General features: G+C 38.5%; 1 long non-coding RNA gene across 1 annotated transcript; it reads left to right on the forward strand.

Annotated features, from left to right (window-relative positions):
• The first annotated feature begins 646 nt into the window (after window positions 1-646).
• LOC101424207 (uncharacterized) lies at window positions 647-14,948 on the forward strand. Its single transcript, XR_009185077.2, has 3 exons — window positions 647-945; window positions 2,486-2,586; window positions 6,879-14,948. It is a non-coding gene; the product is annotated as an uncharacterized lncRNA (long non-coding RNA).
• Window positions 14,949-16,807: the final 1,859 nt, after the last annotated feature.

Consider the following 16,807-nt stretch of genomic DNA (forward strand, 5'->3'; position numbering starts at 1 on the left):
TTATTTATTTCTCTCCCCTTATCCCCCCCCCTCCCCAGTTGTCTGTTCTCTGTGTCTATTTGCTGCATGTTCTTTGTCCACTTCTGTTGTTGTCAGCAGCATGGGAATCTGTGTTTCTTTTTGTTGCATCATCTTGTGTCAGCTCTCCGTGTGTGTCGCGCCATTCCTGGGCAGGCTGCACTTTCCTTCCCGCTGCACGGATCTCTTTACCCGATGCACTCCTTGCGCCTGCTGCTCCCCTACACGGGGACACCCCTGCGTGGGGGGGGGGCACTCCTTGTGCGCATCAGCACTGCGCATGGGCCAGCTGTGGTAGACGATCTGCCTAATCACTGGGCCAAGTCCGCTTCCCTCCTTTGGGTCCTTTTTTGCCCTCAGAATTAAAGGCTCCCGGCCTTAAGAGTGGAATTATTGGTATTATAGTTTATCCTAATGGTTGGCTAGATTACCACAACGTGACACTGCTTCTCCACGGAGATCGTTTTACATTCTTAATAAATTATTTACAAAGGCACTGCCCTAAATAGTCAACCCATAGGCCCAATCCGACTGAAAAGGCTATGGAAATCGTGGGGCTAGCTTCATTGATTGACGTGCATTCCAACCTGCTTTGACAGAAAGAGAGCGCCCGGTTACCCAGGCCAATGTCCAATCAGATCGCAGCGGCAGGGGCGGGGCTTGTGGGTTGGCGGCCGCGGGGCAGGCGGGGGCAGGCGCGGGCAAGCGGGCTTGTGAAGGAACGAAGATGGCGGAGTGAGGCGCGCGGGGTGAGCCGGCCTTTGGGCCGGACGGGTCGGCGCTTGGGCAGGCGAGTGAGTCTGTCAGACCGTGGAGGTAAGCCGAGAAGCCAGTGACGGAAAAGCGAGCAGGCGGTGAGGAGGTGGCGCGGCCCAGCCCGGGCGGGAGCGCGCGGAGTCTGCCCGCATCGGCCGAGGCCTCGGCCAGGTGAGCGATTCGTGCTCGGCTGCCCGAGGGAGGCCCGCACCCCATTTCCTGGGGGTGTCTCCCGCGCTTCTTCCTCCTCGACCTGCCACCGCCCTCCGCCGGGCCTTGCCTTTGGCTCCTTTTGTGCTTTCGAGTTGTTCCCCAGGGACCGGACCCACCCGAGTGAAAGCCAGTGAGTCGGCCATGGATTTATTGCTGAAGACTGTCTTCGTTTTATTGATTTGCTGTTGACTTATTTATGCTCCTCGCCTTATGGCTTCACGCCTGCTCTGTCGCTTGAGGCTCCGGTATTATTCGTCGAGACCTGTCGCGGCCCTGAGTGTTTTGTGTTCCTGTCCTGTTGACCTTGAGACTTGGTGTTGACACTTTCTCCCCGAGATTTTAATTTGAGCTCTTGTATCCTGGACATTCTCTTGTGACCTCGACTATATCCACTCGTTCCCAATCCCACCTCCCACATTTCTATGATCCTTGTAAGCTGTACGTGCCGGTCATAATTGCCTAATGGCGCATTAATCTCGGCTGACGTTAATTCTCTGTACAATTCACTGTCGTTGGTTTCTGCCCCAGAACTAAAGGAGTCTGCCTGTGAAATTTTTTTTACCGAGAGAATGAGAAAAAGTTTGGGGAACTGTTAGAATGTAATTTGACTGTAATGTTGTGGGGTTGCACACTTATAATACTGTCGGGCATTTGTATTCGATTCCTCTTTAACTTTATGGGGTATCTCTTTTTTGTAATATGGGTCGTTATAACCCCCCGTTAAGTCTCTTCGGTTAAAGTCGGAGACGGCTTCCTATATGTTCTTTTTTTTTTTCCTCTATTTTTTTAAAATGTTACAGTCAAGAAATAGACGAGGTCCCCACATACTCCCCACCCCCCATAAGTTCCTAGGTTTTTGAATCGGTGAAGTCTCTTTGAAACAGTGGCACAGTAGTTAGGTTCAGTACTAAAAGACATTTCATTATACAAGTGAATGTTTCTGATGGATTTTGTGCTATTTGCTGGGCCTGAATTTAGCAGAGCTGAAAATACTAAATAAAGCAGCACTGTGCACTTCTAAATAAGACCTTACTGTTGGTTTTGCCAGTAATTTTTTCATCTCATTTAGGAGAATAATGAAAATACGGAGAAGAGAAAAGGAACGGAACCCTCTTCTTCCCTGCCTTACAGACATTTGGTAGGGGTGGTCATCTACACTAAAGCAAAGGTCTTAAGTAGAGGACTGTGAACTGCTGGAAATTTTATGGACAGTTTTACATTGGGGGGGGCAGAGAAGAGCGTCAATACCCTAATCAAATTCTCAAAGGGGACAGTGTTCCATAAAAACTTAAGAACCCCTGTTCAGGAGGTTTGACATCGTTCTTTTAAAAATGAATACTAGTGGAGGTAGAGAGTAACTTCTTTTTAGTTGTTCCTTTTAAATAATTTTGTGATAGTGATGTTTTTTCGATAGTGGTTCAATAGAATAATTTTGCACACTAATTCATGAAGCACCAGTAAGGGGTGTATCCTCATTTTAACTTTCTTTTGTTTTCAGGTTCCTCATCACAGGAAGAACATTTTTCTTGACCTTTAGGTGCTTTTATATTTTCCTCATCTGGCAAAGAAAACAAAATTCTGAACTCAGGACTTGGCACAGTAAGTAATAGTGGGCTAACCATTCCAAATATATTTAAGTAGCCTTAAAATAGCTAGATAGAAGTCGAATAATAAACTATTAGCTTTAACAGAAGATGAACAAAAATGACTAAATTACTCCTATTTAAGTAAGTCCTTTATTTTTTCAACAAATATATTAATTTTTTAAAAAGAAAGAAAAATTTGTATTTGCCCAAACAATTTTGGGAGGATAAAGAAAAAAATGCAGGTTTAATTAGATTGAAGGAAATCAGCTAATAAAAAGCAAATGTTAATATGTAAATTTCATAATGTGTATACTTGTTTTAATTATAGACAAATATTATATAAAATAATTGATCTTATAATCATTAATTTCTGATGTTTTTCAGTACCTTTAAGATTCCTAGGTCTGAGTCTGCTTATTCTGTGCTGAGTAATGTTGGTATCTTTTCAATTTTCCTCAGAAGTAAAGTGGGTTCTGTTATTCAAAGAACAAGAGTGATATGTGCTCTCTTAATTGACATTAACCTAATCTATAAAAGACTTTGTACCTACTTAGTTATGTATCTTGATTGTATTCTATAAAAATCATCCAATGTACAGCTGCTTTAAGGATGAAAAACCTTGTATTAGTCATCCAAAGAGGTGCTGATGCAAAATATCAGAAATTGGTTGATTTCTATAAAGGGTATTTACTTGGGGTGGGAGCCTACAAATACCAGGCCATAAAGCGTAAGTTACTTCCCTCGCCAAAGTCTATGTGGAGCAAGATGGCCGCCGACATCTGCGAGGGTTCAGGCTTCCTGGGTTCCTACATTCCTGGGGCTTGCCTTACTCTGGCTTCAAGGTTCCTTCCTCCCTGAGGCTGGCTTCCCAGGGATCCAGTTTAAGTCTTCAGCATCAAACTCCAGAATCAAAACTCCAACATTAAAAGCCCCTCAACACTGTTCTTTGCCTTGCCTTTTATCTGTGAGTCCCCACCCACCAAAAGGTGGGGACTCAATGCCCTAATCATAACTCAATCATGCCCAGGTACAGATCAGATTACAAGAATAATCCAATATCTATTTTTGGAATTCATAACCATATCAAACCATATCAAACATTTTCCAATGTTAAGAAAAAGATTAAAATGACCTTTAGATAATAGTGTTTATGATAGGTCTTTGGAGGGGAGGCTTTATCATTGGATTTAGAGCCAGGTAAACAATATTGGAAACTTGGCACAAGATTGACAGCAATCTCTTTCTATAGGGAACTATTTTAAATAAATTGTTGTTTCTGTACTTACAAGGTAGTTTTGGTTCTAATATGGAATGATCATTAAGATACATTAAGCGGGGAAAGCAAGGTGCTGAACAGTGTGTATAGTGTGCTTCCATTTGTGGGAGTAAAATATACCTAATTACACAGGCATGATGTATCCATAAGCGTATTTCTGAAAGAATATGCAAGAAACACTGTACCTATTTTCATTTTAAAATTTCATATACATATACATATATTACCTATTCAAATATAAAATTTTTCAAAGAAAGGAAACAATATATATTTGAGAAATGAATAAGAAGTTTAATTTTTTCCTCAGGCTGTGTTAGGCCTCTTTCAGGACTGCTTGAATGTCCTTATGATATGGTGGCTGGCTTTTGCCAGAATCTAGAGAACAAGTTCCCTTTATGACCTTGCTTCAGAAGTCACTGTAACATCTACAACTTTCTGTTCGTCATATAGGTCAACCTTTAATTCATATTTGGAGCAGACTATAAAAGGGCATTAAAACCAGGAGGCACCAGTCACTAGGGACCGTCTTGGAGGCTATCACATGAAGTGATTTTAAGCTACCTTAAAAGCTACACTGGAATTTTCTGTTTTCCCATTTTCTTAATAAACTAGATTTTCTAACTTCATATAATCAAGAGCACAAAACATGGGACTTAAGATACCTAGAAGTTGGTGCTGCAGGGACGGTTGGACATTGTGTGTCCTGTCGTGACCCACTGGGTGGACTGGGGGAGAGTGTGGACTACAATGTGGACCGTTGTCCATGTGCTGCAGCGGTTCTCCAGGATGTATTCGCTGGGTGCAGTGGATGTTCCACAATGATGGAAGAGTTCATTGATGTGGGAGGGGTGGTGTGGGTGAGGTGGGGGATATATGGGGGGACCTCATATTTTTTAAATGTAACATTTAAAAGAAAATAAGAAAAAAAAGATACCTAGAAGTGCCTTGTGGGGAGTGTATGTGTAAGTTTCGTATATCAGAATGTATAGTTCCAGCTTCCTCTAATAGCTGTAGAACCTGTTATCTATTTAAGTTTTTAACTCATTTTGGCTAAGTGTGTTTAGAGCCCTGCTATTCATTCATTGATTCAACAAATTTTTCTTAAGTGCCTACCACATGCTGTTGTGAGTGCCTGTGATTCATCAGCATACAGAACAGGTTCATGCCCTTGTGGAGCTTACATTCTAGACAAGATAGTAAACGAGAAACATAGTAAGTACCTTATTTAGTAGGTTAGATAGTGTTCTATGCCAAGGAAAGAAAAAAAGTAGAGCAGAGTAAAGAGGAGTGGGAGTATGTCTATGGGTAGGATTTCATTTTAAATAGGGGCCCAAGGTAGGCCTTAATGAGAAAGTGACACTGACTAAAGACTTGAAGATGAGGGAGTTAGCTTTGTAGATATTTGAGAGGACTACTTTCTGAACAGAAGGAGTAGCTATTACAAAGTCTGTAAGATTGGCATATGCCTTACATTTCAGGAAGAGCAGGTAAAGTGCAATTTGGAGCCTGATAAGGAAATAGCATTATGGGATGGGATCAGAAGAACGAAGGTAGAAGGGCAGAGGTGAAGATCTTATGGGAAATTGTTAAGCTGCTATTCATCCAGCCATTCTCACATGGGAGTTGTGATTTTGCAGTGTGAGACATATACATATATATGTGTGTGATGTTTAGAATGTGTAAAATTCAGTAGTCATGTCTGAGATGTGAAATTTGGGCATTTTGAAGAGAAAACAAGCTTATCATTTTCCGGTATTATTGCCTAATATTAAGGTATAGATTGGAAGGCAAGGTTTAGATATAATGAAGGTATGCATTTTTATTAGTTGGTATTACTGAAGGTTTTGTTTTTAAAGGAATCATGACAGGTACCTTATTAAGAAAAGGTGTTGTTTTTTAAGGCTCTCACACCTTGCATGGTTTATATAGAATTCTTTCAGCATGTTTACTTCTGAAAAGAACTACCTGGAATATTGTTTACCCCTCAACATTACTGCCAGTTATTTTACCATTAGAATTTGAATTAGCCTCAGTAAATTTCCACAGTGAAGCAACCCTGCTGTCCATAGAGTTCTAAAGTCCTGTGTATGGATTTTCTCTAATTTTTTTCTATTGCTTCCATTGCTACTTTTGCAACAAATGCATATTCTGATTTGATTTTGAATTAATTTATATTTGCTTTCCCCAGAACCCTGACTTATCCTAAACTAGAAGAGGTTATTACAGTTGTTTAGATGAGGTAATTTTTTTATGTATGTGACAGGCTAAAAATGGACTGGAAAACTAGTTAGCTGGTTACTATTGACCATTTTCGTGCTAAAATATTTATTTAAGCTTTTGATAAAAAGCTGTGGTTTATTTTTGCAAATATTTGCTATTTAACAATTTTACATTTAGCAGCAGTGAACTGGGTATATTCAGTGTTTTCATGTACTTGGCATTTGCTGGCCATGGTACTTACGGTTATGTTTTACAAAATGTTTACACTTACTGTTCATAGATCTTACATAGTTGAAGGTAATTCAAAAGTAAGATGACATGTGGTTTTTGGTTTTTTTTTTTAGAGAAGCTTTAGATTACATAAATGTTACATAAAAAATACAGGGCATTCCCATATGCCTCATCCCCTCTCCCGACATGTGGTTTTGGGTATTAGATATTTAGGTGTCAGATTTTGAGTAAAGAACTGTTTAAATGCATATATTTTATATCTTATGGCTATCAAAAACTTCAAATATATTACTCCATTTTGCATAAGAGGAAATTGACATATTTCATTTTATATAATACAAGTTTTATATATAACTCTAGCTTTTTTGTATTGTGCCCATGTATTTTTTCCTGGCTTCTTCTGCTTTTCTGATGGCAAAACTGAATTCAGTGTTCTGGTTGAACATTTTACTTTAGACATGTAATCCAAAATAGGTATATATATATTTTTAGTATGTGTGTGTGTTTTTTAATATTTAAAAATAAATTCATGTAGAAGTACTTGTCCTAATATTCCTGTTTTTATTTTGCATTTCCAGGTATTTCTATATTGTCTCCTGGAGTGGATATTCCTCCTTTTATCTGGCCACTTTTCCTATTCTTGAAATGTGGATATCTCTTTTCTACACTTTGTTTACATGATTTGGAATGGAAAAGGCCACTTTTCTTTTTGTTCCACCTCTCATTCAACACTGTCAAGCCCCTTTGATGCAGTCATCCTGCCCACTTTTCCAGGAAGAAGCAACTTCTGCTATTTAATTGTAAAGAAGTTATTTTGCAAACCCAAATCTATTTAAATTGGAACAAGTAGATACCTTGTGGTATTTGTGAATTCTTTACCTTTTGTTCCAAACAAGAAGACTAAATAGCAAGTATGGATTACTTCAGATTTTTTATTGTCTTCCAGTGTAAGTCACTATCATAATAAGCACAGTTGGTATTGCAGCAGTAAATTGCAAAATATGTTCCATTTTGGAATCAGAGATATTAAAATTATATGTATTTATATATCTAATTGTTAGCTCATCTGTGACATAGATTTGCTGAATAAGAACAAAGGTCCAATTTTGCAATTAAACCTTTGCTATGATAAAGAAGAATAAAGACAAGTTTCAAGGTTAATTTCATATGGGTATAAACCATTACAGTCTCTTAAACATTTTTGCATGTGTAAATCCACATTTTGGATTAGACGAAGATTTTTCTCCTAGAGAAGGAAGCTGTGTTGACTTTTCTCAGAAGTCTTTGGACATTTGGTATTTTTAAATGTTTTTTCATTCTTCCACGGATTGACCAGATTGTGCAGAAGCTATCCCTGTGGATACATACTTGGGGTTAGTGAAAGGGTGGCAAAAGAAGAGTTTGAGTCAAGTGATGGAAACCCCATTTACCTCCTTAGGATGGAGAAGCTGCTATATTCCAAATTTTGTCATCCTTCTTTGTGAAATCTTATATAGTACTTGAGACTTGATTTTCCATGCTGCCAGTGTCAGAAGAAAACTAGCATAAGTGGTTATTCAGTTCAGAAGATGTGATGGACCATATAGTATTACTGGCCTTCAACTTTGGACATAGAAAAATGGAAGAAGAAAAAAAGTTTCCACATAACTTCTTTCTAAGCAAGAGAAGCAAAAATTCTTACACAGCTCCATCTAACATTTTAGTGTTTTACATTCTATAACTCCATTTTTTGTAAAAGCATAAATAACTTTTCCTTTGAACAACATGAGTACTTAGATATGTGCTTTATTTTTCTAGGTCATAGTTGTAATATTAGGCTAAAAAGGCTGGGACGCAGGTAACTCTTTTCCAAGTTGAACTGACTTTTCATTAGGAAGTGACCTAACAAGCAATGTTCCCAAACTTGTGGTTGGATCAGTATAGACTCAGAAGATAATCTAGAGTCTGAGAAAAACCTTTAAACAAGAAAAACAGTTGCAACAAAAAATATGGATCTTTCTTTCCATCTCTTAAAAAATATGCCAAATGAACAGACTGTAGTGGAAAGCTGTCCTTCTGAATCAACAAAAGACCATTGTATGTATGAATTATCAGGTCTTTTCATAAGAAATTTTTACTCCTTTGTGAGTAGAGAAAGAATTTAAAACTTAGATGATATTAAGAACAGATAAATCATCTCTTTTTTCTAAGGATTGCGTGCTTTGCATATTCATGCTTGCTTTGATGCTGGGAATTTAAAGCAGATTTTCTAAAATTTAATAGTAACAGAAATGGCCAAAATGGGGAATGTTGAGCACTCATGACTAGCCATATTGACCAACCAATTTGAATTGTGCTAAGAAGGCTTTTTAGCAAAATAATTACATAATGTAGATGAAGTATCATTTACTTAGTGGTAAATCATAATAGAAATAACTGATTAAAGGTTACTTAAATTTTCCTCTAAGTGACTTTCTGGCCACTTCTTGGTGTTTTCCTTTAACATTTTGGAATTGTTGAAAGACAGAATGGAACCTACATACATGGGTCCCACTAGGGTGTTGATAATATATGGAGAATATATCTTTCAAATGTCTGTTGCCCATCCTCTCCATGTCCTTTTGGCCACTTTTTTGGGTAGGATCACTTGGCAGGGGATAGAACGTACCTATATTCTCAGAGCACTAGTGAAACCAGCTCTCACCCACTTATTTAAACAGGTTTCAAACCCAGCCTCTCCACTGCATTATAGTTTTAGTTCACAGCTAAACCACTTTTTAAAAAAAATTAATTTATTCATTTCTCACCCTCTCCCACTCATTGTCTGGCAGCATTCTGCGTGGGCCAGTTCTCTGCGCAGGCCAGCTTGCCTTCACCAGGAGGCCCTGGGAATCAAACCCTGGACCTTCCATGTGGTAGACAGGAGCCCAACTGCATGAGCTACATCTGTTTCCCTAAACAAATCACTTTTAATGCTCCCTTTCTAATTGTTCCTGCATCCTCCATAGTTATTACCTGATGGCACTTAACAAAATGGGATTATTTCAGTTGTACTTGCCCAGTGTTTACTTAATACATCTAGTTTTATTTTTCTTCTGGCTTTATTTTAATTCTCTTTTAGTGGTAAAAGCTATAATTTTAGGCAGGGCTATGTCTCATTGTAGGTAGCTGTGCCTGCTTGCTTTCTTGGCTCATCTTTGTCAGCTGGCAGTTTTTCTTTTGAAAGGTTAAAACGGGACATGTGCAATAGAAATATATATATGTATATTTTAATACTTGTGGACAAAATGTTACAAGTTGTTTAAGAACAACAAAATCACCAATGTCTTCCATTTTGAGATGTGTATAGTTTTGTAAGCATTAGCGCTTGGTAGCAAATTGTAGTGACATGTTAGGGGTTAGTGCATGATCTTAGTAGTAATTTTAAACTTCAGGATGAATTATTGATAATAACCATGTAAAAAAAAGTGGAATATCTAGACTTACTTTTTTCTTAAATACCTAAACCTGTGAAATTCTCCTGGGGAAAGGAGATTAAGGCCAAAAAGACTCACTTTTGAATAGAAATGTGTGTTCATGATCTGAAATACTTTGAGGATATTTAAGCTTTCCATGAGGTAAAAAATGCCTTTGACAGTCTTGTGAAACCTCAAAATAAGAACCCATTTCATGATACTGCTTTTGCTTTCTTAGCTTGAAGTGAGATTGTTCTTAGTCTCTTCACATTGAATGCTTTTTAGTTGTTATTTTTCCACTCCTTTTGCATCAAGTTATTTTAAATTTTATTTGCCTAAGATGCTTATGTTAATTGCTTTGGTGAGTGCTTTTTTAATCTCCAAATCATTTACACTCCTGTCTACAGCATCGGATGAGTTATGCAAGGAACACTTTATCAGTAGTTCAGAGTGTCCTAGATTAGAAATTTAGGTAGGCTCTTCCTGTTTCCAAATCTGAATTGTTTATTGATGAGATTCCAGGCCTTTACATGAGAACTGGAATTGCAACTAGATGGAGTCCACCTAGGTGGACTCTCTTACTTGGCTATCTAAGCTTCAGACAGCTTTCACTCTTTTCTACTTTCCTTGTGGAAAAGTAGTTGTTTTGAAAGCATAATAAAAAGCTGCCTTGAGAACTTGGACATGGTACTTTCTGAGGTGATTTTAAAATCTCACTATTGAGAGTCCAGGATTTATTGACCTAGATTCTATACTATGATAGAGAATACCAAAACAAAAAACAAAACAAAAAAAACACAATTTTTAAATGTGATATATCTTGTGTGAAGATGCAAGCTTGAACAAATAGACCCTTTGGCAGTAGATCTCCAGGGACCCATGGTTAGATTCTCATAGTGTATTTAAAGTAGTTGTACTCTTGGCTCAAGTAGTTTAGTGCCTCGGAGAATCCAGTGTGAAAAGCATTTTTAAAAATTTAGATACCTCTAAAAAGGTAATAAATGCAAAATAACAGTGTATAGGAAAGGATATTCCCTGTTTAAAAAAAAAAAGCCATAAAATGAATGAAAAATTTTCAAGAGGTAGAATTTTAGCAGCAATAACAGTTCTGCATCTTTAGTAAGTTGTAATAGCAAAGTTATATAGTAAAATAAGTGTCACCACTTGAGTTAGTGGAGCTCTGATCAATAGTTGTATAAAAGGAAAAAGATTCTGGTTAATGAACATATACTTCTTTTTTTTTGGTTTTAAAACTGAATGAATGTATATGAATGTGATAGTATGTGTGAGAAATACCAGCTTCTGTAAGTTAAAAATTAAAGACCCTATTTGTTTTCTAAAACAGGGTTAGAGCTGTTGAAACCTTTCTAGTGCTTAACCTGGAAACAGGTGTACTCTGGCTCCACTGAAACAATATGTGGGGGTTTTGCTTAAGATGTTCCTTTTAACAGTAGACATTTACTTTATAGAATGTCATGGGTTTTCTGCTTTATCTCATTCTCCATTGGTTTCCTGGGTGCATTTCTTAAAAGGAAGAAAAAAATCTGTTGTTTAGGGTTGAAAAAACAAAAACAGAACACCCCGAGAACTTAGATAACTTTTACTCATGCTTATGGTTGGAGTTAGGATTTAAAGGTGAAACTCAAACCCCGGGAAGGGAATAGCCAGAGAGTTTTTTATTGTTATTTTAAACCTAATGTAGGCTTGCCCAGGCCCATAGCCTATGACTGCATATTCTTTTAATAAGGAGAACCTAGCAAACTAGTTTTCTTAATTCATCTGAGTAACACAGCTCAGCTCAAATCAGGATATAATAGTGTAATTAGTGACTTATTCCCTTTACATCATATCCATCTGGGCCACTTAAAACCTTGAAAATGGTTAAATTCTTGGAACAGTGATATCTGGTATCTGGAAAGTAGTGTTTCTTGAATATTTGATTCTTACATGGGAACTCCAAAGGATAGGAACAAGGCTATATTAAACTGGTGTATAGCGTCTTTTTTTTTTCATAAAGATTTATTTTTATTCCCGGTGCTCCCCCCCCCCCCCCCCCCCCCCGGTTGTCTGCTCTCTCTGTCCATTCACTGTGTGTTGTTCTTTGCCCTCTTGCACCCTCAGTGGCACTGGGAAACCATCTCTTTTTTTGTTATGTCATCTTGCTGTGTCCGCTCTCCGTGTGTGCAGCGCCGCTCCTGGGCAGGCTGCGCTTTTTTCATGCGGGGCGGCTGTCCTTGCAGGGCGCACTCCTTGCACGTGACAGCTCTGCACATGGGCCAGCTCACCACACGGGTCAGGAGGTCCTGGGGATCAAACTCTAGACCCTCCCCATATGGTAGGCGGACACTATCAGCTGAGCTGAGTCCACTTCCCTGTATAGCTTCTCTTTAAATGTCCTATGCTGTTGGTTGGTTTAGAGACCTTGGAATAACAAGCAATATTCAAACATCTACAAGGTCATGGAAACACCACTGCTTATTACAGGGATGTCAACAGTTCAGTTACTTGGAGAAATTTAAAGGTTACTCTTAGCAACTATGTTAATGTATCTAAATGTTAAAATATGCTACAAGTTTTTGTAGTTCCAAAGTGTGCAGGTAATTACTTTTCAGAGTTACTGTGGTATCATGTTTACTCTTTGTGCACCTGATATGCAAAATATGAAGAGACCCTTGGCCTCAGGGAGTTTACATTCTTATGGTGCTCCTGGTGCAAGCAAATTGCATCTAAGCTATTAGAACATTGCTTGGCTATTAATATACCATATTTGGAAGGATCCCTTGGCCAACAGTTTTCAAAAGCAGAGGGCTATGCTAAATTTCAGGGCATTGATGTTTGAGTTTATGTTATTAGCTCTGCTGTTTTTAATAAACTCCTTTCCCCCATGGAGCTGTGCAGGTAATGCTCATTAATGTGAATCAGATGAGAAACCATTCTGCATAAGAGCATCTTCATCCCTGCAACACCTGTGTATGCTCTTCTGTGATAAAGCTGTCAAGAAATGGCCCAAGAATACTTAACTGCTCCATAAGACTGTACATCTCCCAATTTTCTTTTTCTTTTCTCAGTTTTTACATCATTCTTAACCCTAAAGGACCAGGATTTGCATATAAGCCTTTTATAATTGAGTAGTGATCTTAATTTCAATCTGTGTATGACTATTGTACCTCTATTCTGAATAATTATAATAAATGTGGAAAGCCTGCCTGCAGTTCTAAGCAGTCACTATTAATCCACATTTTCAGTTGAAACTTTGCCTGTATCCTAGTAATTTCCCATAATTTCTCTGAATCAAGGGGTTTACTTTGCATGTTTATTAAAATGGATCTGGTTGAAAATGCAAGTAATAGGTTCATAATCTGATTTTAGAATACTAATTTAATGCATGAACAAAAATGTCCAGTATTATGTGGTGAGTAGTAATTTTATATATGCATTTATTATAAGGAAGCAATAGAAACATAAACCAATAGCTTGAATTTGTTTGGATTATCAATTTTCATTTTCTAATTAAAAGATTATCTTACTTCCATTGAAAATGGGAGGTAAAAGATAAACAGGGGCAACCGCAAGACATTCAAACTGTCAGGAATAGGGCATAACATGCTTACCCTCTCTTAACCTCCTGGTTCCATTAGTCCCCAAGCATGTTTAAAAACAAAAGGTACAAACTAAAAGCATGTTGAATAAATAAATAAGCTGCTACAACTATAATAGAAAGGTGCAGAGTTTCAAGAAAGGGTTAGAAAAACCAGTGTACAGAAAATAAATATATGGGGTTTGTCTAATAAAGTTTCCAGGTAACTAGACAACTATTACGGATTGTACGTGTATTGACCAGCAATAAAGGACCCCTTCAGCAAAGGAGACTATTTCACTTCATGGGAATAGTCCAAAAATCTTCATTTATCTGTAGTTTTCTCTTGTTATTGTATTGCATTTTACAACTTTTATTTAGTTTAGTTGTTTGTTTCTTTTTGTAATGAGAGGTTATACAATCTTGATGGTTTAGCCAGACTGCACAATATTTTCTGGAAGGAAACTGGGTGGCTGAGGAAGGTTTGGAGAGACTTTGCTTTTCACATTTTAACCTTTTATACCATTTGAATTTTGAGACTGCATAATTTCTTGCCTAAAGCTTTTTATCCAAGTAAAAGAAGATAAAATAAACTTGGCCATTTATTTTCTTGATAGGGGGAAAAAAATATCAATTCATTGTGGTAGCTCAAAATTTTTATAAGATTCCTGACTTTGCAGTAATCTTTATAAGTATGCATGAACATGAAAAATACTATACAAATGGAATGCATTTGAAAAAAAACCCTAAATATAGAAATCAGGAAAGACTTTCAGTTTTTATATTTTATAGTAAAAAAAAACATTTTTTCCAAAATTATTTTAACCTCACAGTTTTACCCTGGAACTTAACTCCAAATATCTTTGGGAATGTTTAAAACAGGATGGTAACTCTCCATTGGTTCAGAGTTGAATTAGACTTCTTGTCACTTCAGAATTTGGTCTCCACTTATGTACAGGAGTTAAGATGTCATACCCCATGTGTATGTAATTCCTCTCTTTGCCACTTATTGATATCATGTCTGTCAACCAGTAAAACCAATAAAGGACAGTTTCTCTCTCCATATTTCTCTAAGGCACAATAAAAAAAAAATAGTACTAGAAAACAAAATATCACAGATTTCTCCAGGAACCTATACTCTTACACCATCTTTAAAGTTAGAATAGATAAGAATACTGACCATATTCAAAAGATTTGCCTCCCTCGGATGATAAGCCATGCCGTGTCATTGGTTAAAATAGGTTTTCTCCCAGGAGTAAGAATGAGATTCCTGCAATACATTATCATCAGTCTCTAAAGAGAGACAACAGTAATAATCTTGGTACTACCATTACCCATCTCTTGTCATTAAGAAGACTAATAATAGAGTGCCCTTCACATAGTCTGCTTTTATCTATCTTATAAGTTGCTTACTTGCTGTTCTGCATCCTCTCCATTGTATCATTGCTGTATGTTACAATGTTAACTTTACTGAATATGTTTGTATTCAAAAGGCAGCTTTTTAAATCTATGCATCTGGGATTTATGAAGGGATTTTATTCTTTGATGTAAAAAGGCAATGTTGAAAGAGTTGGAAACTCTGCACCTATGTATAAAATTTTTTTTTAAGCAATAAAGGAGCATGGGCTGAGAATGCACTGAAATTTTGTTGCCTGTTTGTTACTTGGAATGGGGTAGTTCCAAATAATGAAGTAAAATTATGGCGATCAGAGAAGGAAGGAGCCTCCCTACAGACCTATGCTGAGGATACGCTTTGGACAACAAAGAAGGAAAGACAAAAGACTGAATTTCTTAATGCCTAGCTATGGTGGTTTCTGGAGCAGGTAACCAAAGGAAGAGAGCAGGTTTCTTTTTCAAATTTACCAATTCTGCTTTTACCTTTAAGGTCAACCTTGGGCTAGGCCTGTGAACAAGTTTAGTTTTTGGTGAGAAGATACTAAATAGAATAATGATGCAGTAACTATTACTGACCAAAATGGCAGGGAGCCTGTAAAGCATTTCAGATGCTTTTATATTTAGCATGTAAATGTTAACTTAGTTAGCCAAAGAGGTTTTGTTTTTGTTTTAATGTATTTCTCTCCCCTCTCCCCCGCCCCCCAGTTGTCTGCTCTCTGTGTCCATTCACTGTGTGTTCATTGGTGACTGCTATCCTTATCAGTGGCACCGGGAATCTTTCTTTTTGTTGCATCATCTTGTGTCAGCTCTCCGTATGTGCGGTGCCATTCTCGGGCAGGCTGCACTTACACACTGAGCAACTCCCCTTACGGGGTGCACTCCTTGCACGTGGGGCTCCCCTACGCGGGGGCACCCCTGCATGGCAGGGCACTCCTTGCACACATCAGCACTGCGCATGGACCAGCTCCATATGGGTCAAGGAGACCCGGGATTTGAACCGCAGACCTCCCATGTGGTAGATGGACGCCCTATCCACTGGGCCAAGTCCACCGCCTCACTTTATCTCTTGACTGCAATACTGCCAGTTACTCCTCACTGGTAGGCTAGCCAGCCTTCTACCCATTTACCACCAGAAGACGACCTAAATGATATTCTTTTTAAAAATTTATTTTTATTTATTCCCCCCCCTTCCCCTCCTCCCACCCTGCTGTTTTTGCTGTGTTGTCTTCTCATTTTCTCTCCTTAAGACTCACCTGTTTCGACTCACCAGTTTCGATCCTGGAGACCTCTCTGATTGGGAGAGAGGTTCCCTGTCAACTGTGCCTGCCACCTCAGTTACTGGTTTCTGGGGCCCTTCACCTTGACTCTCCCCTTGTCTCTCAATGCATCATCATCTGCGTGACTCACTTGTGTGGGGCACTGGCTTACCATGTGGGGATTCACATGGGTACTTGTGCGGACACTGGCTCACCACGAGGTCACTCGCTTGGGCACTGGCTTGCCAAATGGGCACACTTTCTCTTCTTTTTCACCAGGAGGCCCCAGCAATCCAACCCAGGTCTTCCCATATGGTTGGTGGAAGTTCTATCAGTTGAGCCAACTCCACTTCTAAAAAAGTAAATCTGGGAGAAGATGTGGCTTAAGCAGTAGAGTGTCTGCCTCCCATATGGGAGGTCCTGGTGCCTCCTAAAAACAAACAAAAAAAAAAAACTCAGGGAAGTCAATGTGGCTCAGTGGTTGAGTGCTAGCTTCCCACATGAGATCCAGGGTTTAATGCCCGGCCCCGATACCTCAAAAACAACAACAACAACAAAAAATCTGATCCTGACACACACCTCCATCCACTCCCTCCCCCATTAAAATTACTCAAGGGTTTCCCATGGCTCTCCAGATCAAAAACATCCTTTAGGAGGCACATTCTGGTTTCTGTCTACCTTTATATCTGCAGACCTTTTAAGAGTCTCAAAAGGCCCCAAGGGGCCTTCACACATGCTTTTCTCTCTGTCAAATTATTAACTCCTACTCATTTTTCAGACCACTGCTGAAGCTTCACTTCCTCAGAGAGGCCTTCCCCAACCCCCAATCCAGGACAGTTATATAT

Source organism: Dasypus novemcinctus, chromosome 3 (genome assembly GCF_030445035.2).
Source record: "Dasypus novemcinctus isolate mDasNov1 chromosome 3, mDasNov1.1.hap2, whole genome shotgun sequence".
In the NCBI taxonomy this organism is placed as follows: domain Eukaryota; kingdom Metazoa; phylum Chordata; class Mammalia; order Cingulata; family Dasypodidae; genus Dasypus; species Dasypus novemcinctus.